We start from the raw sequence: 23,219 nt of genomic DNA, 5'->3' as shown, positions 1-23,219 counted from the left end.
TTCTTACTCAGTTCATCGATTTTCATTTGTGCTTACAAGAATTTCAAGTGATTGTGCCCCTGGGACAACACAACAGAGGCTGAAGCCAGCAGCAGTCTCCTACAGCTGGACAAATAACTTTTTTATACTGTACGCTTGAAAAATCTGTATATAAGGGGAAAGGGTGTCTTGCTGCACAGTATTTCTGACGACTGGAATGCTACATTTGAATATTTAGCACTTTTTTCCTTCCCTATTGCAGGAATACCCAGCTTTCCTAGACACAGATCACCCATGTTTCATGTCTTTACCCTGGAAGATGGCAGCAGATTATTAACAATAATGCCTTGCTATATCTTCCATTTATCCTTCCTTAAAGCAATTGAATTTTGCCGGTGTCAAGTGGTGAAAAACAGCCACTCACCACGATGTTGCTGCAAACTTCACTATTACTCCGATAATTTGGGTTGATACACATTGAATCTTGCTCTCCAAATATTTTGTGTATTATGGCATCCAAAGAGTTCAGTTTTGCTCCTATTTGACCAGACTGTATTCTAGTATTTTTTAAGTTTGTCTAAATGTTGCTGAGTAGATGTCACATCGCGGCTGCTCCATCATCTTCGGCCGTGCGCGCGCATCCCCGACTCCTAGGGCGCGCGTGCTCCTGCTTCTGCAGATTTAAAGGGCCAGCGCGCCATTAATTGGCGCTGGCCATTCCAGGTAATCTATTTAATCCTGCCTCTTCCTGTGATCCCTGCCGGATCTTTGTGCTTATTGCCCTAGAGAAAGCTTGTTTATGCCGTGTGCTATTTCTGTGTATTCCCGTTGTGACCCCGGTCCTGCCTTTGACTTCGCTCCTTTGCCGCCTGCCTTGACCTATTGCTACGTCTCTGACTCCGATCCTGTGCGGCCTGTCCTGACCTCCAGCCTGTCCCTGACTACGAGACTGCCTGCGGTTTCTGTACCTCGACCTTGGCTGCCACTGCGGACAAGTCACGCCTGTGGAACGACCTGGTGGTACCACGCCGCAGCTTGTCTAACCCGCTTTGCGGCGGGCTCTGGTGAAAACCGGGTACCACTTAGACTTCGGTTCCAGGTAGTGGCTTGTGTCATCGGCCGCAGTGGTCCAGAGGATCCATAACCTTGAAGCCTGACAGTAGAGATGGGCGAATCGGTTCTAATGATTCGGAATTTGGTTAGAATTTTAGGAAAACTTTGATTCGTCAAGAATCGGAAGATTACATTGATTCGTGGGAACAAATTTTTTTTCCCCTCCTAAAATGGGGGCAAGCACAAGTGTTGCATGGGGCAGAGAACTCTGGCAAGAAGAAAGGAACACCCTCAATCACATGTGCAGACCTGTAAGCCTATCAGCGACCTGCAGGCTTATGTGATGTTACACAGCCCTTTAAAAACAGGCCATTTTCAATCTTGGCATTTCACACTGCATGTGCTGCCTGTAGCATCCAGCTGCTTGTACTGTACTGTGCTATAGTGATTTCTGCTCCAATCCTGGGGTGTCCATTTTGGGGGATCTGTATACCCCAAATAGCAGTTCTTTTCTGTTGTTAAAGTGAATAGGAAGAAATCTGTGTAAAATCCACATACTTTCTGTAGTAATTTCTGCCTCAATCCCAGGGTGTCAGTTTTGGGGAATCTGTATACCCCAAATAGAAGTTCTTCTTTTGTTGCTGAAGTGAATAGGAAGAATTGCTGGAGTGATTTTTGCTCCTATTCTAGGGTGTCAGTTCTTGTGCTTCTGTATACCTCAAGTTTTTTTGGTATATAAAGTAGATCCGTGTCAAATCAACATATTTGATTTAACCAATATGTCAGACAGAGATGTGGCAGGTGGTACAGGCACAGGTAGCAGCACAGTAAGGGGACGTCGCAGTAGGGGTGACACTGTGAGGCCAGAACTGCCATTGTCATCTAGTGGCAGTGTGTTGATAAACAACCCAAAGTTTATCGATTGGTTGACCTGGTCATCCACTTCATCCCAAATGACATCTGACAACCCCAGCTAAGAGTCCATGGGTTCGTCAGATACAACCCTTAGTTGGCCAGCAGCAGGTCAGCGGCGCTCACCTGTCCTCAACCAGCCTCAGTCCTGTTCATTTCACTCAACCAGAGATACTACTAGGTGGTCTGGGCTCAGCGCCACTATACAGCGAGGACGAACTCCTTGAGGACTGTCAGCAGCTGTTTGGCAGTGAAGAGGTGGGGCAGACACTTGGGAGCCGGGTGAAGCCAGGGATCCATCATCATCATCAGGAGAAGAGGCTGTCAGCTTGTGGATTAGGCAGCGAACTGTGGCTGTGAGTCAGCAGGGTGGCTGCAGTGCTAGGACGGAAGCACAACGGCCGCGGGGTACAAACCCATCCGCGCAGGTCCAAGTAAGCAGTAGCACAGGGGCTCAGCGAGGCGGTGCCGTTAGTAGCCACTCAGTGCAGAGTGTTGGCAGTAAAATCACCACCTCGACGGTGTGGCAGTTTTTTGCTAAGACACCAGAGGAGGTGTATATGTAGAATCTATGGGCAGAAAATGAAGTGTGGCCAGGGAGCTAATGTTGGCACCACTGCCCTGTGTCAACACATGCAGCGTCACCATCCAATGGCCTGGGAGAAACGTTGAACAGATGTGGAGGTCCATCCATCCTGCCACCACAGCAGCAGCATCTAGGACACACATGCCATTTCAGCCAGTCAAGTATCCATTACCTCTGCCGAAGGGAGGTGTTTATCTTTGACATCATCTCCTGGTCCAGATGCTCTTGCTCCTCGCTATGCATGGTGGCAGCAATCGTTGTACAAGGCAATTACAAAGTTGGGGTTGTGTTTTATTTCAATGCCCTTGTGGCAAACAGTATTTAGGCAGAATAGGCAGAGCACTCAAAACAAGAATAAGAGAACATATTAGGAACATATCTAATGGTCTCCAAAAATCACGCCCTATCAGATTATTTCTCAAAATTTCATAATAAAGATACTGTTTTGTGCTCTTCAATCGGTGAAAAGGGAATGGTGGGGAGGAGATTTCACCGCTAAAATGTCCAGGATGGAATCTAGATTAATTTTTTAATTTGACACCCTCGTCTCAAAAGGACTAAATGTTGAACTTTAATTATTTGGTTTTCTATAGAAAGGACCATGGGTGGATATCCATTAGATTCCCGTCAGGCTGCATACCCAGCACGGGACCCACTGGATTCCACTCATGATCCCGGATCTAAACATTTTTGTAAACATTTCTATAAACAATTTGGTAATTTCTTCTAAACATTTACAATAGAAATATAACAGTAGTATAAGTAGTGTGTAACAATGTAAAGGTCGTCTGAATGTTATTTAAATAGTTCATAGTATCCAAATTGTTCAAATACCTAAACATCATTTGAATACCTATATTAATATATATCTAAACAACAGATATTCACGTTGTTTATTATATATTCCTATAACAACAGCACCCATCTCCTTAAAGTTATCCATTCTGTTAAAATAGATTTATATGGTAGCAGGTACCATTATTCGAGAGGTGGACAAGACATATGAACAATCACAATGTTGAAACTGAGTACATCAACTGTATACACATTATGGACAATTGGGTTATATATGTTAGAACCACACTAAGCATATAGAACTGAAACCCCTTTAAAGATTGGAAGTCATAAGGGAAAATGAAAGTTTAGTTTGATTTGTTTTGTTGCAATAAGTTAAAATTGCAACAATTGGATCAGTACCCCTTTAGGGACTGCAAAGCACGATCAGCATATAAAAAACATTTTAGCAAAGCAGTAAAACATGATATGGATTTAACCAATTAGACCAATCAAGAAGTCAATCCAGACCAGGTTTTGGTATTTGGAACATGTTTATATACCAGGATAAACCCTGTATTGACATAGCTATTGAAAAAGGGGTTAGACACCCCGAAATGCATCTAGCAATGAATATAGACAGACCTACCTATCATTGTTTTATCTCCGAGTACCGGTGGATGCGGTAAATCAAGAGAGAGACAATTATCTCAAAAGGAAGCCGGCTTCCATCACACCAGACACCAGCACTAAGACCCTGAAGAATTCATCTGTATGCTCTGGGACGCTCCAAGACACATGCAGTCTATCAGAACGTGGGAATAGTAAGGAGAGCATGAGTATACAGTGTCCCAGGTCTGCACAGTGGCGTAGCACAGTGGAGGCATTGTGCCAGCAAAAAACAGATGCAGGTAATACATAACCTATAAGGATATTACCCAACTGGAATAACCAAAAGTGACCTAAGAGACATATGCTAAGTTGTGTGAAACAATCTATCGAGATAGCAAATATGTTGTTTACCAATGTTTGGAAGTACTGCAGTAACATGTCCCATATCCTGGTCTGGATCTCAGTTATTTAGTGACTATTTTTGTTTTGTGCATGCATGGTTTTATCTATTTGGTTTTATTTGGTTCACACGCTGCTATATATAGCACTACATATTGGACTGAGGTGGATAGCTGAGTACAGCAACATGGCTATCCCACTATAGTAAATGAAAGGTAGTCACACAACAAACTAATGTTTTATTTATTTAGGGGAATTGGGGCCTCATTCTCAGAATTGGATTCCCACCCTTTATACATTAATTATCTAAACTGTCTCAGTATTGTGAACAGAGTGGCAGCCACACAGCACACTACTGTTGTATTTATACATGGGAATAGGATTAAATATTTACTCCATATACTGTTTTGAGGAAATGTATTTTTTAACATAGTTTGAGGTATGCACTTTCTGAGAGAGATGCCTAAATTTTGCATACATAAAGAAATTCACAATCAGAATTGTGCTAGAAAAGGCAGACTTTGGGTCTTGCTTACTATATCCATTTGGAATATTTAGCAAGGGGTATGTCAAATGTACATAAGTACAAGTATAAATAGAACCTACCTATTAAATCAGATTAATTGTAATAGTTGATCAGTAATTTTAACTGAATTTGTTCAGTTCTTTGTAGGTCTTGCCCAGAATACTTAAAAAACATTGCAACATCCAATAAGATATTTTTCAGATGATAAGAGCATAAATCTTATAGTTTACTTTATGATATCTGTGTTTTCAAACTATTAACTCTAGTAGACCATAAACTGTACTTTTAATGAGGACTATATCAACATTGCATTCTCTGAATTCTTGACTATTTTTTCCCGTTCTACAGCAGTCGTCTACATCACAACTCTCTAATCTTTGCATGTAATGCCAACATGTAATTTTTGGGAATTGAGACATTCATCATGGAAAAAATCTAAATGCAATATCATTGATGTATGTTTATTCATCACCTCAACAATGTGGAATTTCCAAAGTGAAGTTAAATATAAAATGGGATTTAGAATTTGCATATACAATATGTACTGAGAATAAAAATAATAATAGTAATGAAGAATGTTATACAGTCATTATATTATGAAACCTTTTTCTGCATTGTCTTGGTCAATGTCTGTTCGGGAAGTAGATTTTTTTTATCTATAAACCCAAAGATTGTTTAAGGTGTGTTATCATTCAATGGTATATAGTCATTCAATTTCCAATTTAATATATATCCATGCACAAAATAACATATATGTGAGTACTAATCTGCAAAGACCTACAGTATGCCAGAATATTAAAAGTTGTACAATTTATTTGTCTGCCAAGTAGAAAGGGGGCATAAAAAAGCTCTCCTTGCACCATGGTCCACTTGGATTCAAGCTTTAATGATAAATTGTTAAATTATAAATAAGAATAAAATATACAAGGTACTAACCAAACCTTTTATATTGTACAATATTTTGACACAGTATATATTCTGTATACGATTGTACAATATACTTGTCAGAACTCACAAATTGTTCTGATGGCATCAGGTTTCAGGCTTCTTGCTGGAAAACCACACCCAGAGCTGCCTGTGATTGACAGCTCCATTTCTGATCCTGGGAAAGCTGTGTCTCTGTAATCGTTTTGCCAGCAGCTGCGGTTTGAGTGATGGACGGCTGAGCCAGTCAGTGCTGGAGGAAGTGTCCATTACTGCTTTATATTCTGCCCAGCCCTTCATTGGATGCTGGTTATTGCAGTCTATCTAGTGCTCTTGCCATTGCGTTTCTTGCTATTCTGTGTATTGACTTGTGCTTTTCCTACTGACCATTCTATTTGCTATACGAATCTGTACCTTTACCGCCATCTTGGTTTTGACCCGGTTTGTTTGACTCCGCTTGTCTGTCTATATCTGTTGTCCTTCAGTATCGTTTATCTCATAGTGTGACCACACCTTCCTGTCTGTCTTGTGTCGGTTTCTGTTAGCAGTGTGAACACTGACCTATATCTGTATTTCCGGTTACTTGTCCGCTCCACTATACAGCAGCTGCCAGACGAAGTAGGTATTCCTGTCACTTTTTAGGGTCACTCAGGGACTGTCAGTTAGGTTCCTGATAGTCGGTTCGCCAATACTAGGGCGGCTTATCTGCTTTAGGCAGGGCCTTAGCCCGCAGGGACGTCGCAGGGTGAGTCCGCAACCACTTGCCTAGTCTGACAGCTAGCGCCAAGCCTGGTTGTGGTTGTGCGGTTGCTGGACAGGTACTGACAATACTTTTAAAGGAAAAAAATAGGGATCACTTTTAAGGCAATAGCTTGGATTTTTTTTACAGCCTTTTTACATAACCTTCTATATTCCTTTCTCATCTCTATCGGCAGTCAAACAAATCCTTAGATCAACCATGTATATTATTGCCAGTATTTCTATATTTGCATTTCTCAGAGAAGAGGTCTAGCTGTTTCTTGAATGTACCCATACTTTTGATAATTACAAAGTCTTGTAACAGAAGATTCCATAACTAGAGTTCTCATAATAAAGAAATTATTTTCTAATTATAAATCAGATGACTTAATGAAGATGTATAAAACAAATCAAATTTGTATAAAAATATTAAAAATTAGTATTCCATAAGGAAGTAAAAGGAAAACCTACTAAACCTATCAGTTAAGTGAGCTTATAATGATTCCTTTGATCAGAAATCCCAAAAGAATCCCTGGAAGTAGAAGTAAAAGCTGATTCATCCTAGGAAATCACATCTGCAGTTTAGTTAAATTGCACTTGATCATATTTTCCCTAGTAATGACATAAAGTTTGGTAAGTGAATGAAGTCTATGTGCTGGGCGATGCATAGACGCTGTGTGTTAACTCTGAGTCAGACATTACTATGACACGGAAGTCTAAGATGAGGACAGAAAAATCCACACACTAGTTTTGGGAATTTGAATCACTGCCCTGTTAGGAGCTACACTCACAAAGCAAACTAAAATATTCATTTAAAACAAAACTAAAAACTAGCAATTCCCCTATTTGCAGAAACCACCAATGCAACCAGAAGCCTCCTAAAACCACAATTAACATATTTACTCAGCAATTTTATTTTTAGAAAATTTTAATTTTAGGAATCTTGACCTTTAGCTTGAACATTTTTGTGTTTCCATATCTATTATTCCTTGCATTCCAGCCATAATTTCATATTCCATTCAATGTGCTGTAAAAATCCCAAAAAGATGTCACATCTTATCCATACCACCTATCTGCAGAGATCATGTCAAGAAAACTCTCCAGAGAACTGAATGGGGCACATTTACTTACCGTCACTGGAGTTCACTAAAAGTGCATTGTCCATCTATAATGCAGCGTGCAGCTATTCACTAAGATTGTGCACCTGAAATTATGAATGTGTCGCTCCCCCGCTCATGTTCACGCCCCCTAATTTGTGGCACATGGAAGCCAGTACAGCTGCGTCACAATCACAGCACACACACTTCTTAACCCCTTATAACCGACACTAGTTTTCAGCTCAATGACCAGACTCGATTTTTCAAATCTGACAAGTCTCACGATAATTGGTTATAACTTCGGAACGCTTTAACATATCCGGGTGATTTTGAGAATGTTTTCTCGTGACACATTGTACTTCATGTTAGTTATAAAATTTAAGTGATAAGTTTTGCATTTTGTTCTGAAAAAAAGTGAAAATTTGGCAAAAGTTTGTAAAAATTCTTCATTTTCCAAGTTCGAAATGTTCTGGTTTCCACACAAGATGTAAAACTACTAAAAAAGTTTGATAATTAACATTTACAGAATATCTGCTTTATGTTGGGATGATAATTTATGCTTCCGGTCATTTTTCTAGGATGTTATGAGGTGCAGAACTTTAGGTGCCATTTTTCTTATTTTCATGAAAATTGCCAAAACTCACATTTTGAGGGACAACTCGGCTTCTAAGTGACTTTGAGAGGCCTAAATAATAGTAAAACCCCATAAATTACCCCACTATAGAAACTTCACCCCTCAACGTATGTAAAACAACTTCTATTAAGTCTATTAACCCTTTAAGTGTTTCACATGGGTTAAAAAATATGGACTTGCGATTTAGAAACTATAGAATTTTTTTGGAAAATACATTCATTTAGGCCAAAACTGAAATTTTCAGAATAAATTAAATGATGAAACGCACTGCAACGCTTGATGCCCAATTCCTCCCAAGTTTACTGTTACCCCATATGTGGTGGTAAACTGCTGTACGGATGCACGGCCGGGCATAGGATGAAAGGAGCAGATTTGTATTGTCACATTGTACGACCTATAAATTTTTATTTTTTTTGGTAATGCAAACATATGAGGGCTTATTATTTACGGGATGATATACAATGTATAGATAATTCATTTTGGGAGTCTAAAGCTTATTCTTGAGATTTTATTAACTATTTCAAGGGGGACACAAACAAAATCATCAATTTTTATTTTGGATTGTTAGCATCTTTTTCCCCCCGCTCACCGCAATGTAAAAATAATATTTTATCTTTATTCTCTGGTTCAGTACGACTGCGGTGATATCTCATTTATATAGTTTTTCTTATTTGTGCTCAATTTTCCTGAGCAAAACCAATATTGGAGAAAATCGCATTGTTTTTACTATTGACAACTTTTCATGGCCATAACTTCTGTATTTTTCTGTTGTCAGATCTGGTTGAGGGCTTATTTTTTGCGAAAACAGTTGTTCTTTTCAGTTGTATCATATTAGGGAACATAACTTTTTTTGATCACTTTTTAGAACATTTTTTGTGATGGTGTTTGATGAAAAATTGTATATTATGGGAAGTTTTCCGAGTTTTTTTTTTTACGTAGTTCACCGAGCGGGTTCAATATTGATTTAGATTTATTGTACAGATTAATACGGACGCGGTGATACCAAATATGTATGTTTTTGTGTTTTATTTACTGTATTTGCATTTTATGTGTTACTGGGGAGATTATGGGACTTTTATTTTATTTATTTAATTATATTATAAAAAGATTTAATTTTTTTTTTAAAACTTTTTTACATTTTCTAATTCTTGGCTTGAATAAGCGATCATCCGATCGCTTATTCAAGCCTTTACACTGCAATACACTTGTATTGCAGTGTATAGTGTAAGTAACTGAGCATGCTGCGCATGCTCAGTTACTTACAGCCGGGTCCTGCCAGGGGTACAGCCTCGGGTCACTCGTCGGGACCCGGGGCAGCGGCAGGAGGGATCGGATCCCCCGGTAAGCACACCGGGGGGGGTCCGATCCACGGGGGACACACTTGATCGCGGCGTGTAAGTGGTTAAACACCCGGGATCGGAGTTTTTCCGATCCCGGGTGTTAGTGCCGGGTCTGGGATGTGATCTCACAGCCCGACACCGGCACTTTACTGACCCGATGTCCCGAAATCTTCTTCTGACGCGCCGCCGTAGAATATGTTTTATTCAGATCATTGTTGCAATAGCCATGTGGTTGCTGTTTAGCAAATTACTAAATGATTTTACTGGTACTTAGGCAAAATACTTAGCTTTCATGATCATGGGCGGAAAATAAAATAAACAATCAGGGCCTAAAAACAGATGAGGAATAAAGTGATATATTTTGTGAATGACCCAAATGAAAATTTCTGACACGTTAATGTTTGTTTGAGTGCCCTTCCTAAAGGGAACACTGGTTATGAGTTCATCTAGATCATCTAGAAACCTTTATCTAAGATTTATCACAGAATTTTATATTTGTTATATCCTACATGCTTAAGCAATTTTATTAAGAGGACCAGCCGCTTACTGCAATTTTACTGCAATTTCCATGATCATTTCAAAACATGCTTATAATAAATATATGTGTATATATATATGTACAGGGGCGTAACTAGGAGAGCTTGGGCCCCATAGCAAATTTCTGCATGGGCCCCCTTTCCCCTTAAAAAAAAATATATACATATTTGAACAGACACAATTATACAATCATATTCATTTACAAACTGTTATACATGCAGACATAAAGTTCTAGATTCATACTCACGTTTGTATATTCACACATATACATACATGTATACACATATTTTTTTGTTGAAATTTTTTTTATTAAGTATTTCTTTCATACATGCAACATTTGTACAAACAGTGTACATAACAGTTCCACATAGTAATATTATATTCCTTATATGAAGCATATATAACTATGAGTCTGACTTACATAGTAGCTGTAGATGCAGTGTTTAGATTTAGCATGCAAATGGGCCATTGTCTCGGTTTTAGTTTCATTCTTGATTTTCCATAGGGTTGCTAGTTAATCTACTTACATGCCCTTTTGACATTCTAAGTGGAACAAACATTAGGTAGCAAAACTAACAATCAGATCTTTTCCGTAAGTAATAGCTTAGATAGGGTTTTTTTTTTTTTTCATTTCATAAGCATTTGCATATCACCAGGGATTTAGAGATTCTTTTGGATGTGTAGGAACCATTTCTCTATCTTCTCCCCAGAGAGGTTTCCTATTCTTGATTTTACTTATTACTTCTGAGTTTCACCAGGGTGCCCAAATGCATTTGATAGGTTGGGATTTAAGGAAACCATAAGTAAGTGCCTTCTCGTATACATGAGTTGTCTCTATTTTCTTAATTAGTTGAGTTATTGGTGGGCATATAGGGGATTTCCAGTGGCTGGCTACAACTATTCTAGCTAGAGTCAGAATCTTATAAATCAAAGCTCTATGTAGCGGTGGGAAAGTATGTAAACCTACACCCAGGGCCGATTCTAGCATATTTGCTGCCTGAGGCGAATATTAAAATGCTGCCCCCCCCCCCCCCCCCCGCTCCCTGTTAAGTAAATCCTTAAACTTTACCTTTACTAACAACCCTACAGACAGCTCCCTGACACTGTGTGACTGACTACAGGATCTGAGAGGCATTAGTGGCATCTAGTACCTTATAGATGACAATCTCTTCCATCAGAAGGACTTTATTCCGGGTTCTCCAATCCATTACATATCACTGCTGAATTCACGGCCGGATATCTTCAGCTCCGTGCAGCATCTCCACCCGGCGTCCCTAAAAATACCACAGTCACTTACAGTATGAAGTCTCCTGGATAACAACACTGCGCTCCTAAATAATATATACCCCTCACAACACAACTGACTGCACTCTCCCCACATATAACACATCCCTTCAATATCCCTGCTCTCATATATTTAAAGGCCTCGTTATTCACCACCCAATTAAATTATATACAGCTCCCATATACAGATCCCCTACAGCTTAAATAAAATCTTGCCCCACATATACATCCCCCAGCTTAGTAATATACTGTATCCCATATACAGCCCCCCAGCTTAGTAATATACTGTACCCCATATACACCCCCCAGCTTAGTAATATACTGTATCCCATATACATCCCCCCAGCTTAGTAATATACTGTACCCCATATACATCCCCCCAGCTTAGTAATATACTGTACCCCATATACAGTCCCCTCCCAGCTTAGTAATATACTGTATCCCATATACAGCCCCCCAGCTTAGTAATATACTGTATCCCATATACATCCCCCCCCAGCTTAGTAATATACTGTATCCCATATACAGCCCCCCAGCTTAGTAATATACTGTACCCCATATATATCCCCCCAGCTTAGTAATATACTGTACCCCATATACAGTCCCCTCCCAGCTTAGTAATATACTGTACCCCATATACAGCCCCCAGCTTAGTGATATACTGTACTCCATATACAGCCCCAGCTTAGTAATATACTGTATCCCATATACAGCCCCCCAGCTTAGTAATATACTGTACCCCATATACAGCCCCCAGCTTAGTGATATACTGTATCCCATATACAGCCCCCCAGCTTAGTAATATACTGTACCCCATATACAGCCCCCAGCTTAGTGATATACTGTACTCCATATACAGCCCCAGCTTAGTAATATACTGTATCCCATATACAGCCCCCAGCTTAGTGATATATAATATATAGCATCCCCCCCAGTATAAAATAATTATGGCCCCATATAATATATATAGCATCCCCCCAGTATAAAATAATTATAGCCCCAAATCCCCAAATAAAATATAGCATCCCCTCCCTCTAGTATAAAATAATTATGGCCCCAAATAATATATATAGCATCGCCCCCCTAGTATAAAATAATTATGGCCCCAAATAATACATATAGCATCCCCCCCCCTAGTATAAAATAATTATGGCCCCAAATAATATATATAGCACCCCCCCCCCCCTAGTATAAAATAATTATGGCCCCAAATAATATATATAGCACCCCCCCCTAGTATAAAATAATTATGGCCCCAAATAATACATATAGCACCCCCCCCCCTAGTATAAGATAAGTATGGCTCCAAATAATACATATAGCATCCCCCCCCTAGTATAAGATAAGTATGGCCCCAAATAATACATATAGCACCCTCCCCTTAGTATAAAATAATTATGGCCCCATATGATATCTATAGCGTCCCCCTCTCCCCCAGTATTAAACGTTTTCTAGCCCTATAACATGAAACCTCCCCACATTTAATTAAAGTACATGAAAAATAATAAAATCATACTCACCTGCAGGCAGCTGCTCCCTCGGCGCGGCTCCGGTCTTCACGCGGCCTTCACTCCGGTCTTCCTGTGTGCCGCGGCTCCGCACAGTGACACAGGCGCATGACGTCATGACGCCTGTGTCACTGCGTAGGACGGAGCGCGCAGCTGCCGGAAAGGCGCTGCGTCGCTCCGCATATAAATCGCGCCTGTGTCTTAAAGAGACAGGCGCGATTTATTTAGCTGGTGGGCGATTCGGGCGTTAATGGACGCCCGAATCGCCCACTTTAGAGCGGCAAATTTCGCCGCCCTTTACAGGGACCCGCATTCTGCCGCCTGAGGCGAGATTTTCATCTCGCCTCATGGCAGATGCGGCCCTGCCTACACCTATTAGTGTCAGGGCAGGCGTTTTATTTAGAGTGCGTCCTGTCAATTGCTCTAAAAGATTATAAACTTCTGTCCAGTATGGCTGAATGGTGAGGCAATCCCATAGAGTGTATATGAGAGTGCCTAAGCCTCCACAACCCCTCCAGCACATTGGGGATGTGTTGGGGTAAATTTTATGTAGGCGATATGGTGTATAGTACCACCTTAGTATAGTTTTGAATGCATTTTCTACATGAGCTGTGCATTTTAAATTTTTGTGGATATTAGAGAACGCTTTACCCCATTGTATAGGGGATATACTGCACCCTTGATCTTTTTCCCATAGGCAAAGTGTATAATGCTTCTGAAATCGGGATGTGTCTGAAATATGCTGCTAAATTGGTCTTAGACCTTTCCTTTTCTCGGAGGACATGCGGAGTAGCTTATGGTCATATGTGAGAGGCTTGTTCCTAATGGTGTCCAAGAAATGTTTTACTCTAAGATATGAGAAGATATCATTGTTTGGGAGTTGGTGTTGTTGTAGATCGCCAAATGATATATTTGTTCCCTCTTTTACTAGCTGGTCTGCTATCTTAATCCCAGCCTTCTTCCAGCTACGGAGGTCTATGTCTTGAATAGAGTATGCAACTGTTTCTATTGATAATTCTTTTAGGGGTAAGGTTGTGGAATCATCCTGTTCCCTTCTGTGGATACGTTCCCATATTTGGGTCATGTTTCGAGTTAGGGGGAGCATGGGTTTGTTGTTTTTTTTAATTCCCATAGGCTTGCAGTGAATAGGGTTTTCGGATCTACAATAGAAGCTATGGCTTGTTCAATGTGCATCCACGGTAGTGGGGTTGTAGGTGTCAGCCACTGGAAAATCTGTTGTAGGATCATAGCTAGGTAGTAACTTTTAATACATGGGACTCCGAGTCCACCTATTGTTTTATGTTTGGACATTATTTTGTGAGTAAGGCAAGGTTTCATATTTTTCCATACATAACCATATAGTATTTTTTGGGCTTTTGCGAAGAACCTCTCTGGTAAGGAGATGGGGACAGTACGGAACAGGTACAAAAGTCTGGGGAGTAACATCATTTTATATGCTGCAATTCTTCCCAACCATGACACCTCTATATTTAGCATAGATTTGGTCTCTCTTTCTAGTATATCTAAGATTGCCTCATAGTTTTCCTGAGACATTTTAGTCAATGGATGTGTTACCTGGATTCCCAAGTACTGTATGTTATGTGATTTCCAATTAAATGAGAATTTGTGCTTTAATAGAGACAGAGTACTCTGGGATAAGAACATTGGGAGAGCTTGAGTTTTTGCAGTATTTAGTTTGTAATATGAGACTCCATCTTGTATTATCTCCATTGCTGCGGGGATGGAGTCTCCTGGGTTAGTTAGTGATAGGACGATGTCATCCGCATAAAGTGATATACTATGTTTACTATCACCTATTTGTATTCCACTAATGGAGGGGTTATTTTTAAGTAAATATGAGAGGGGCTCTAGTGATAATATGAATATCAATGGAGAGAGGGGGCACCCTTGTCTCGTACCATTCGTAATGTTGAAAGGTTCTGATAGATTACTGTTAGCATACACACTCGCTGATGGAGCAGAATATAGGGCCTTAATGGCTCTCAGGATGTTGTCCCCAAATCCCATTCTCTCAAGGACCGAGATGGCGTATTAATGCCATCAAAATCGACGGGATCTTCACCCGCTCCACATAATGGACCAGGTCAATCAACCGCCTAGTGGTCTGAAATTTTGAGGTACATCAGGGGTTTTGCCCGGTTTGGGGATGGTAACAATCAATGCTTCTTTGTTTTTTCTGGGGATTTTTCCCTCTAGCATCGCCTGATTAAACATATTGGCAAGGTGTTTATCAATGTGTCCTGCATACAACTTATAGTACTCTCCAATTATGCCATCTGCTCCAGGAGCCTTTTGTGCCGGTAATGTTTTGATGGCCGTTCGCACTTCATCCTGAGTAATTGGGCTATCTAAAGATTCTATTTGTGTATCAATTTCAGATAAGTTAGGGTGATGGGTAAAGGGGTCCTCTTTAAGATTGTATAGGGAGGCATAATAATCTTTCAGTCTATTTGCTATATCGGAGGGAGCTATGAGTTTTCCTTCAGCTGTGAGTAAGTATGGGATTTTGGCTTTTAGGTGTCTGTTCTTGAAACGGTTGGCGAGGAGTTTCCCTGCTCTATCACCCTGAGAGTAATACATTGCCCCATTTTTCTGTAAACGTTTGTCATATGAGTGCATTAATAGTAGTCGAAGTTTCTCTCTAGTGTTTGTTCTTCTGCGGTTGCTACGTTTGGGGTTTGTTTATTTAATCCTTCTAAATTATTTAGTTCTGTCATAATCGATTCAATTTCTCGGGACCTCCATTTCTTATCCTGAATGCCTAGTTTAATAAATGTCCCTCTGATATAAACTTTATGGGCATTCCATAACAATGTAGGCTCATTCACGGATGGTTGGTTATATTTACAATACTCTATAAGATCTCTTTTGAATATTTCTCTGTATCTTGGTTGTTGTAGGATATATTCATTACATCTCCAGATATAGATTGGGGATTGGTCTAGATCCTCTAAGATATTTATAGTGATCGCGGCATGATCTGACCAGCTTATGCAGCCTATATCTGATTCTGATGTTCTCCCTAACAGGGACTTACTAATTAGGAATAGATCAATTCTGGAGTATGAGTTATGTACCACCGAGTAAAAAGTATAATCTTTTTCGGAGCTATGTTGAGCTCTCCAGATATCATACCGGTCAGATTTCCATAGCTCTTGTGCAATACCTGGGGAGCGACGTGTAGCTCTGGAAGAACTATACATATCTGGGTCTGGGACTATGTTAAAATCCCCTGCTAGTATTATTTCCCCCTGGGAGTATTTTTGAGTATCTTACGAGTAAAGTGAATTTGGTGTTTATTCGGGGCGTATACCGACATCAATGTGTATACCTCATTGTTTAGGGTGCATATAAGAAGGACATATCGTCCCATTGGATCTGATATCACCTTAATCTCCTGGAAAGTTACAGATGATTTAATGGCTATGCACGTACCTCTACTTTTGTTATGATAATGGGAGTGGTATATGTTAAGGAAATTGGAGTGTTTAACTCTATGCCCATCCTCAATTGTTAGATGAGTTTCTTGTAAATACACGATATCACACGATTGTTGTCGTGCCTCTTTCCAGAACTGTGACCTTTTATATGGGCTATTAAGCCCTTTTACGTTCATAGATAGGAGTTTAATCCCCATGTTTTCTGTGTACATGTTTATTATTGGGGTTCCCTGCTTTGTTTAGGAAGATTTGCATCTTTCCCTGGACTTATAGTGAAGCCCTATTACTTTGACAATTAAAATCTGGTACAACTTTAAACGTAAACAAAACATGACTAAACCATATGTATATTACACAAAATAGCAGCCTGTGCTGCTTAGTTGGGGGAAACAAAGAACAGTTCAAGTAACTGACTACCAGTTCATATGGTATATACCGTGGACTGTGAGAGTCCTCTCTCACCGAGCATCACTCAGCGTTGCTGGGTCTTGGAGCCCACTCTCTGCCATTCTTCCTCCAACCTGCTGTGGGATGTTTTGTTGCTTGAAGAATCTTCAGGGACTGTTATTCCCTATCTCTTTAGTAGTTGGATACCTTCCTCCACTGATTTGATTAGTGAGGTATTGCCATTTCGGGAGACTAGGAGTTTTGTTGGGAATCCCCATTTGTAGGCTATTTGTAGTTACAGGGATCAGCTTTCCTGAGTCTTAGAGTAGTGGCTGAAAGATCTGTAAACAGCATAACATCTTGAAATGGTTGGGGAAGTTTACCTCTTTTTCGATGCACCCTGTCTATGCATAGGTCTTGTGCAGTACAATTGGGGAGCAATGCTTTAATGATGCTCTGCAGATATGAGGTAAGTCCGCTTTGGGGCACAACCTCTGAAATTCCCCGGAATTTGACATTATTCCGCCTTGAGCGGTCTTCGAGATCTGCTAATTTTACTTGCATTTGTTTAATGATATCTTCCTGCTCGTAGTGTGCGTCAATGAGATCATTATGAGATTTGACAAAGTCCCCCATTTTATCTTCAATGTGAGTAACTCTATCTCCTAGAGCATGTGTCTCTGCTTTAATGGGGGCCAGTATTATGTTTATGTCACTTTGAAAGGACTGTCTCCATGCTGTAAGTATATTCTTCATCTTGCTCTCAGTGAGAACATTATCAGTGGCAGGAAACAGTTCAAATGAGTCCTGTGGTGAAACATTGCCAGTTTTTGGATGTTCTGAGTCCTCTGCTAGTTCTTCCCGATCAGAGGAGATTCGGGCGCGCTGTTTAGCTGGGCTTTGTGACGCCGACGCGGGCAGGGGCCATGAGTTACTGCACCTCCTACCTTCCCCATTGTTTGTCGGCCTGTCCCGGCTCAGGTCTGGATTGATAGCTGCATCCGCTCCTTCTCTAGCTGGCTCTGAGACAGGGGACGCCGGAGCCGAGCTGGATCTCCGTCCGGATCACGATGATACGCTGTCGCCATCTTTCTCTTCTATTTGCTGCCTGCAGTTTGGAGATCCCGCTTCCCGCTGTTCCGCGCCATCTTCGCTGAGGCACGGGGAGGCCGCAAGGTAGTCAGGCCATGCCCCCCATGTATACACATATACGCACACATTTATGTGCTCATATATACACTTATATACTAATACATACAGTATATACTAACTTGTACATTATACAGTATGTTTACAAACATACACTTATACACACATATATGCAAATAGTATATACTTATGCATACAGTATACACTCACTGTATATATATGCAGTATAAACACACCATATACACATGCATAAAGCATATACACACATACATACAGTATATACACCATAAACGCACATATAGAGCATATATACTGTATACACACCACATACTCATACAGCATATGTCCCTGGGTTGGAGGGCGGATGGTTGGGGATGTGGTCCTGCCGGTCCAGATGCGCCGTCGGCCAGGAGGGAGTGAGGCCGGAGGTCGTTTGGGTGCTTAGGCGGGCGCACGGTGGGTGAGTAATTTGGAGGTCACAAAAGGTGGGCTGACCTGAGGTCAGCACAGCATGCGGGGACCCATTAAATTGCAAGTTCCTGTGCTATAGGCGACGGCATCAGCAGAGAAAATTGGCCTGGGATAATAGCATTTTGGTTCTGCCGTCCCGGGCCCCAGATCAGGGCGGGTCCCATAGCAGCTGTTAAGGCTGTTGTTATGCCACTGTATATGTGTTATATAATAGGGCACGTTCAATAGGAGAAACATTTTATAGTGTGATAACATCAGATACAATTTAATTACTAAGAGACACAGCACAATCTGTTAAGTCCAGGATCCAGAAACTAAAATATACTCCAACAAGAAGTTAGGCTAGGGTCCAGTTGCTAATATTTACCATGGGGACCACCCTAAAATGGCAGAAAACATAAAGTATAAAACTGGTGTGGAATAAAATATCTTAAAGGGGTTATGCCACAAAACAAATTACTTCACAAAACTCTCAAAGAGGTTAAAATATTTAAAGCCATTTATAATGGTAACCTGGAATGAAAGATAACTTTTTATTTGTTATTATGATGTGTGTTCAGACTCTATTCTTTTCCACACAGAAGCAGATGTGGGAGGGGTCTAGCACGCACATGCATAGCACTGACAGCGGCAGTTATTTCACATCACTGACTTTAGAGTCTCCTTCCACATGTGGTTTTCAAGTAGTCCCTGCATTTACTGATCCCCAGCACGACAGGATTCTGTGTGTTACCTTTCAAGGCCCTGACATTGCTATTCCTTTATGTTTTAATCCTTTCCACTATATACTTGAAAAATAAAATATATTTATATTATATGCACACCTATATATTCAATAATATTTACACCCTGAAACGTTCATATCAGCCTCATTTATAAAAACTGTAAAACAGTCTAAGGACTTATTCACACTTATTCACACGCCGTATATACAGCGGAGATACGTCCCCCATGGGGCGGCAATGGGCGCACAGCATCGTATGGAGCCGGTACCGTTTCATAGCTGGGAAAAGATAGGACATATCCTATTATTCGCCGGAATACGGTACCATGTGCCATATATCACTTTGGAGAGGGGTGTGCAACACTCACCCCCTCCTCTTCTCCCCGGCGCTGCCATGCTAAACTTTCTACATGGAGGGACAGTCAGTAGTAGAGACTTACAGGAGGACTCCAGGACAGCAGTGTAGCATGGGGGGACTGTCAGTAGTGGATATTACAGGAGGATGGCAGGACAGCAGTGTAGCATGGGGGGACAGTCAGTAGTGGATATTACAGGAGGATGGCAGGACAGCAGTGTAGCATGGGGGACCGTCAGTAGTGAAGACTTACAGGAGGATGGCAGGACTGCAGTGTAACATGGGGGGACACTCAGTAGTGAAGACTTACAGAAGGACTCAAGGACAGCAATGTAGCATGGAGGGACAGTCAGTAGTAGAGACTTACAGGAGGACTCCAGGACAGCAGTGTAGCATGGGGGACAGTCAGTAGTGGAGACTTACAGGAGGATGGCAGGACAGCAGTGTAGCATGGGGGACAGTTAGTAGTAGAGACTTACAGGAGGATGGCAGGACAGCTGTGTAGCATGGGGGGGGCAGTCAGTAGTGAATATTACAGGAGGATGGCAGGACAGCAGTGTAGCATGCGGGGATAGTCAGTAGTGGAGACTTACAGGAGGAAGGCAGGAAAGCAGTGTAGCATGGGGGGACAGTCAGTAGTAGAGACTTACAGGAGGACTGCAGGACATTAGTGTAGCATGGGGGGACAGTTAGTAGTGGATATTACAGGAGGACTCCAGGACAGCAGTGTAACATGGGGGGACAGTCAGTAGTGGATATTACAGGAGGACTCCAGGACAGCAGTGTAGCATGGGGGGCAGTCAGTAGTGGAGACTTACAGGAGGACTGCAGGACAGCAGTGTAGCATGGGGGGCAGTCAGAAGTAGAGACTTACAGGAGGACTGCAGGACATTAGTGTAGCATGGGGGGACAGTCAGTAGTGGATATTACAGGAGGATGGCAGGACAGCAGTGTAGCATGGGGGGACAGTAAGAAGTGGAGACTTACAGGAGGACTGCAGGTGGTTTTGGAGCTCGGGGGATATCACTGTTCAAAACAAAACAGTAGTTGGAAACTAAAAATCAAACTAGTTGCTTAGAAATGGCGCAATGAGAGAAGGGAAGGAATGGGGGTCCGGTATTCCTTATGGTCACAAATTGTCTAAAAAGTTTTTCCCTCTGCATCCACGTCTTTCAAATATTCTATATCGATGTGGTAGCACTTCCAAGGAGAGACAGTACCTTAAATCCGGTAAGCAATGAAGTGGAAAGGTAGAGTCATCAGGTTCTCCATATGTCGCTCGCTTTGCGGTATTTGAAATATGGAGAACCTTATGACTCTACCTTTCCACTTCATTGCTTACCGGATTTAAGGTACTGTCTCTCCTTGGAAGTGCTACCACATCGATATAGAATATTTGAAAGACGTGGATGCAGAGGGAAAAACTTTTTAGATATCACCGTTCAGCCTGATGCTTTTTTTTTAATCTCTGCAGCCTACTGTGTGAACTGACTAATGGTGGATACTTAGGGGGAAGGAAAGGGCTGCTACACAGCAATGAGGTTACAGCCATTTTATTAGGTGAGGACTGCCCTCTGTACAGCAGGCTGCAGTTACCTTGGATGTGCACTGTAAGCACCTGTGAAGCTGAGGCTTACAGTAAGCAGTGGAGATCACAGGCACCTCGAGTATACAGCTAAGCTCTCTGCCCCTCCTCCTTTCTCACTCCCTATTGGCTGCAGTGAGTCAGCTGATCTCTCAGTGTGGAGAGGAGCTGTGAGCCCCTGGAGTGATCTTTAGTGCAGAGCAGCAGGCTGACTCCTTGTGTGTAGACTCGGCCAGATCAGCTGTTGCTCAGGACAAGACACAGCTACCACCAGGGGGCGCCAGAAACCAGAACAAAAGGAGCTATCTCAGTAAGGCTGCAGATTTTGTAATAAGTGTAAATGGTGAAAGTACTTGTCACAATGCTTAATTACAGCTATGTGCTATGGTGACACAACCCCTTTAAGTGCATTGTTTTTTTATAAATATTTACAAACTTGACTCAAGTCACTCAAAATACCATATATCAAACAATATGCATAAAAAATTCAGGAAAGATGTAAGCTATATATAAGAAATATAGTCTTTATTAATCATAATCAACACAAAATCAATAGAAATTCATAGGCACATAACATAGGAACAATTTAAAAACAAAGAAGCAATGCATGAGAGTAATAAATAGTTGTAAACAAGTAGATATAGGTAAAGGGTAAGGTGGTAAAGTGCAATAGGCTGAGGATCCAGCAGGAGTAAACAACATATCATATATACATAGTGAAACAGTGGGTACCCGTAGGGATAATTACCATACCATACAATCAGACATGCACTGCACGACCCCGACACGTGTTTCGCTAAGGCCCCTTCTCCACTGGCGTTTTTCACGCGCGAGTTCTGCGCGTGCATTTGACGCTCAGAACTCGCATTGCACTCTGTCCCATTGTATTCAATGGGTCTTTCTCCATTAGCGTGGTTTTTAACGCGCGTGCTTGCGTTCGTTTGCACGCGCGTCAAAATCGCAGCATGCTCTATTTTTGCGGGTCACGCGCGTTTTTCACGCCCCATTCAAGTCTATGGAGATGCATCAAGAACGCATTGCACTCGCAATCATTGCAAGTGCAATGCGAGTGCAATGCGTTTTAAACGTAAGGGTTGCTAGGTGACCAGAATAACATTATTTCCCCTGCTCGCGATCGAGCATTTAATTAAAAAAACACAATGAAGAACAGTGAAGAATAGAATAAAATCATTGTACACAGTGAACACAGTGACCACAGGATCATTTAAGATAAAAACACAGTGCAGAACACAGTGCAGAATAGATTACAGATGTTCGGCACATCTGCTTACTTGTCGGGAGATACGCGCGGAGCGCTGCGAACAAAATAGCATGTGAAGAACAATATATATGTGTGTAAAGAACACATTGCAGATGTTTCCATACATCTGCAATGTCTTCTTCACACATATATATTGTTCTTCACATGCTATTTTGTTCGCAGCGCTCCGCGCGTATCTCCCGACAAGTAAGCAGATGTGCCGAACATCTGTAATCTATTCTGCACTGTGTTCTGCACTGTGTTTTTATCTTAAATGATCCTGTGGTCACTGTTTTCACTGTGTTCACTGGTTTTATTCTATTCTTCACTGTTCTTCACATCTGCTAACTTGTCGGGAGATAATATGCGCGCGCGGAACAGTGAAGAATAGATCGCAGATGTTTGCAACTTATCAGAAGACATTATTTTTCAATTAAATAAAACATTTTATTCCCGAACCTTGGTCCCTTTGAAAAAGTCCCATTGACTTAAAAAAACGCGCGTGAAAAACGCACCGAAAACGCAAAAAAACGCGAACAAAAATGAAACAAAAACGCAGCAAAAACGTCAGTTTTTCACGCATTGCACCCGCACGTGAAACGCAACGCTAGTGTGCAAGAGGCCTAAGGCTTTCTCAAGGGGAGTATCTGGTAATGGGAGGAGGGAGTATATAAGGATCGACTAACCAATAGGATGGAATCATCAATCAGTGGACGTTGCAGAGATGGGAGGTGACAAAATGGGCCGCTCCAAAAGGGAGCGTGCGTCTAAATTGGTCGCACCCAGTATGCTGCGCATGCGAACACCACGTCATGCCGAGGTGGCGCATACATAGCTCAAGGTATCCTCGTCATGAAGTATCGCGAGATGACGGGCATCAGCGCAGTCGGAAACATCGCGATATGGTGACGTTGCCTGAGAGT

General features: G+C 41.4%; 1 long non-coding RNA gene across 1 annotated transcript in view; it reads left to right on the top strand.

Moving 5' to 3' along the window:
• Positions 1-3,906: 3,906 nt before the first annotated feature.
• The window catches only part of LOC140104347 (uncharacterized), a 104,347-nt gene continuing 85,034 nt past the window's right edge, over positions 3,907-23,219 (top strand). Inside the window, exon 1 of the long non-coding RNA XR_011850298.1 lies at positions 3,907-4,215. This is a non-coding gene — a long non-coding RNA (uncharacterized lncRNA). The remainder of the gene's footprint in view (positions 4,216-23,219) is intronic.

Source organism: Engystomops pustulosus, chromosome 10 (assembly GCF_040894005.1).
Source record: "Engystomops pustulosus chromosome 10, aEngPut4.maternal, whole genome shotgun sequence".
Lineage (NCBI taxonomy): Eukaryota > Metazoa > Chordata > Amphibia > Anura > Leptodactylidae > Engystomops > Engystomops pustulosus.
This window is presented reverse-complemented; position numbering and strand designations above follow the sequence as displayed.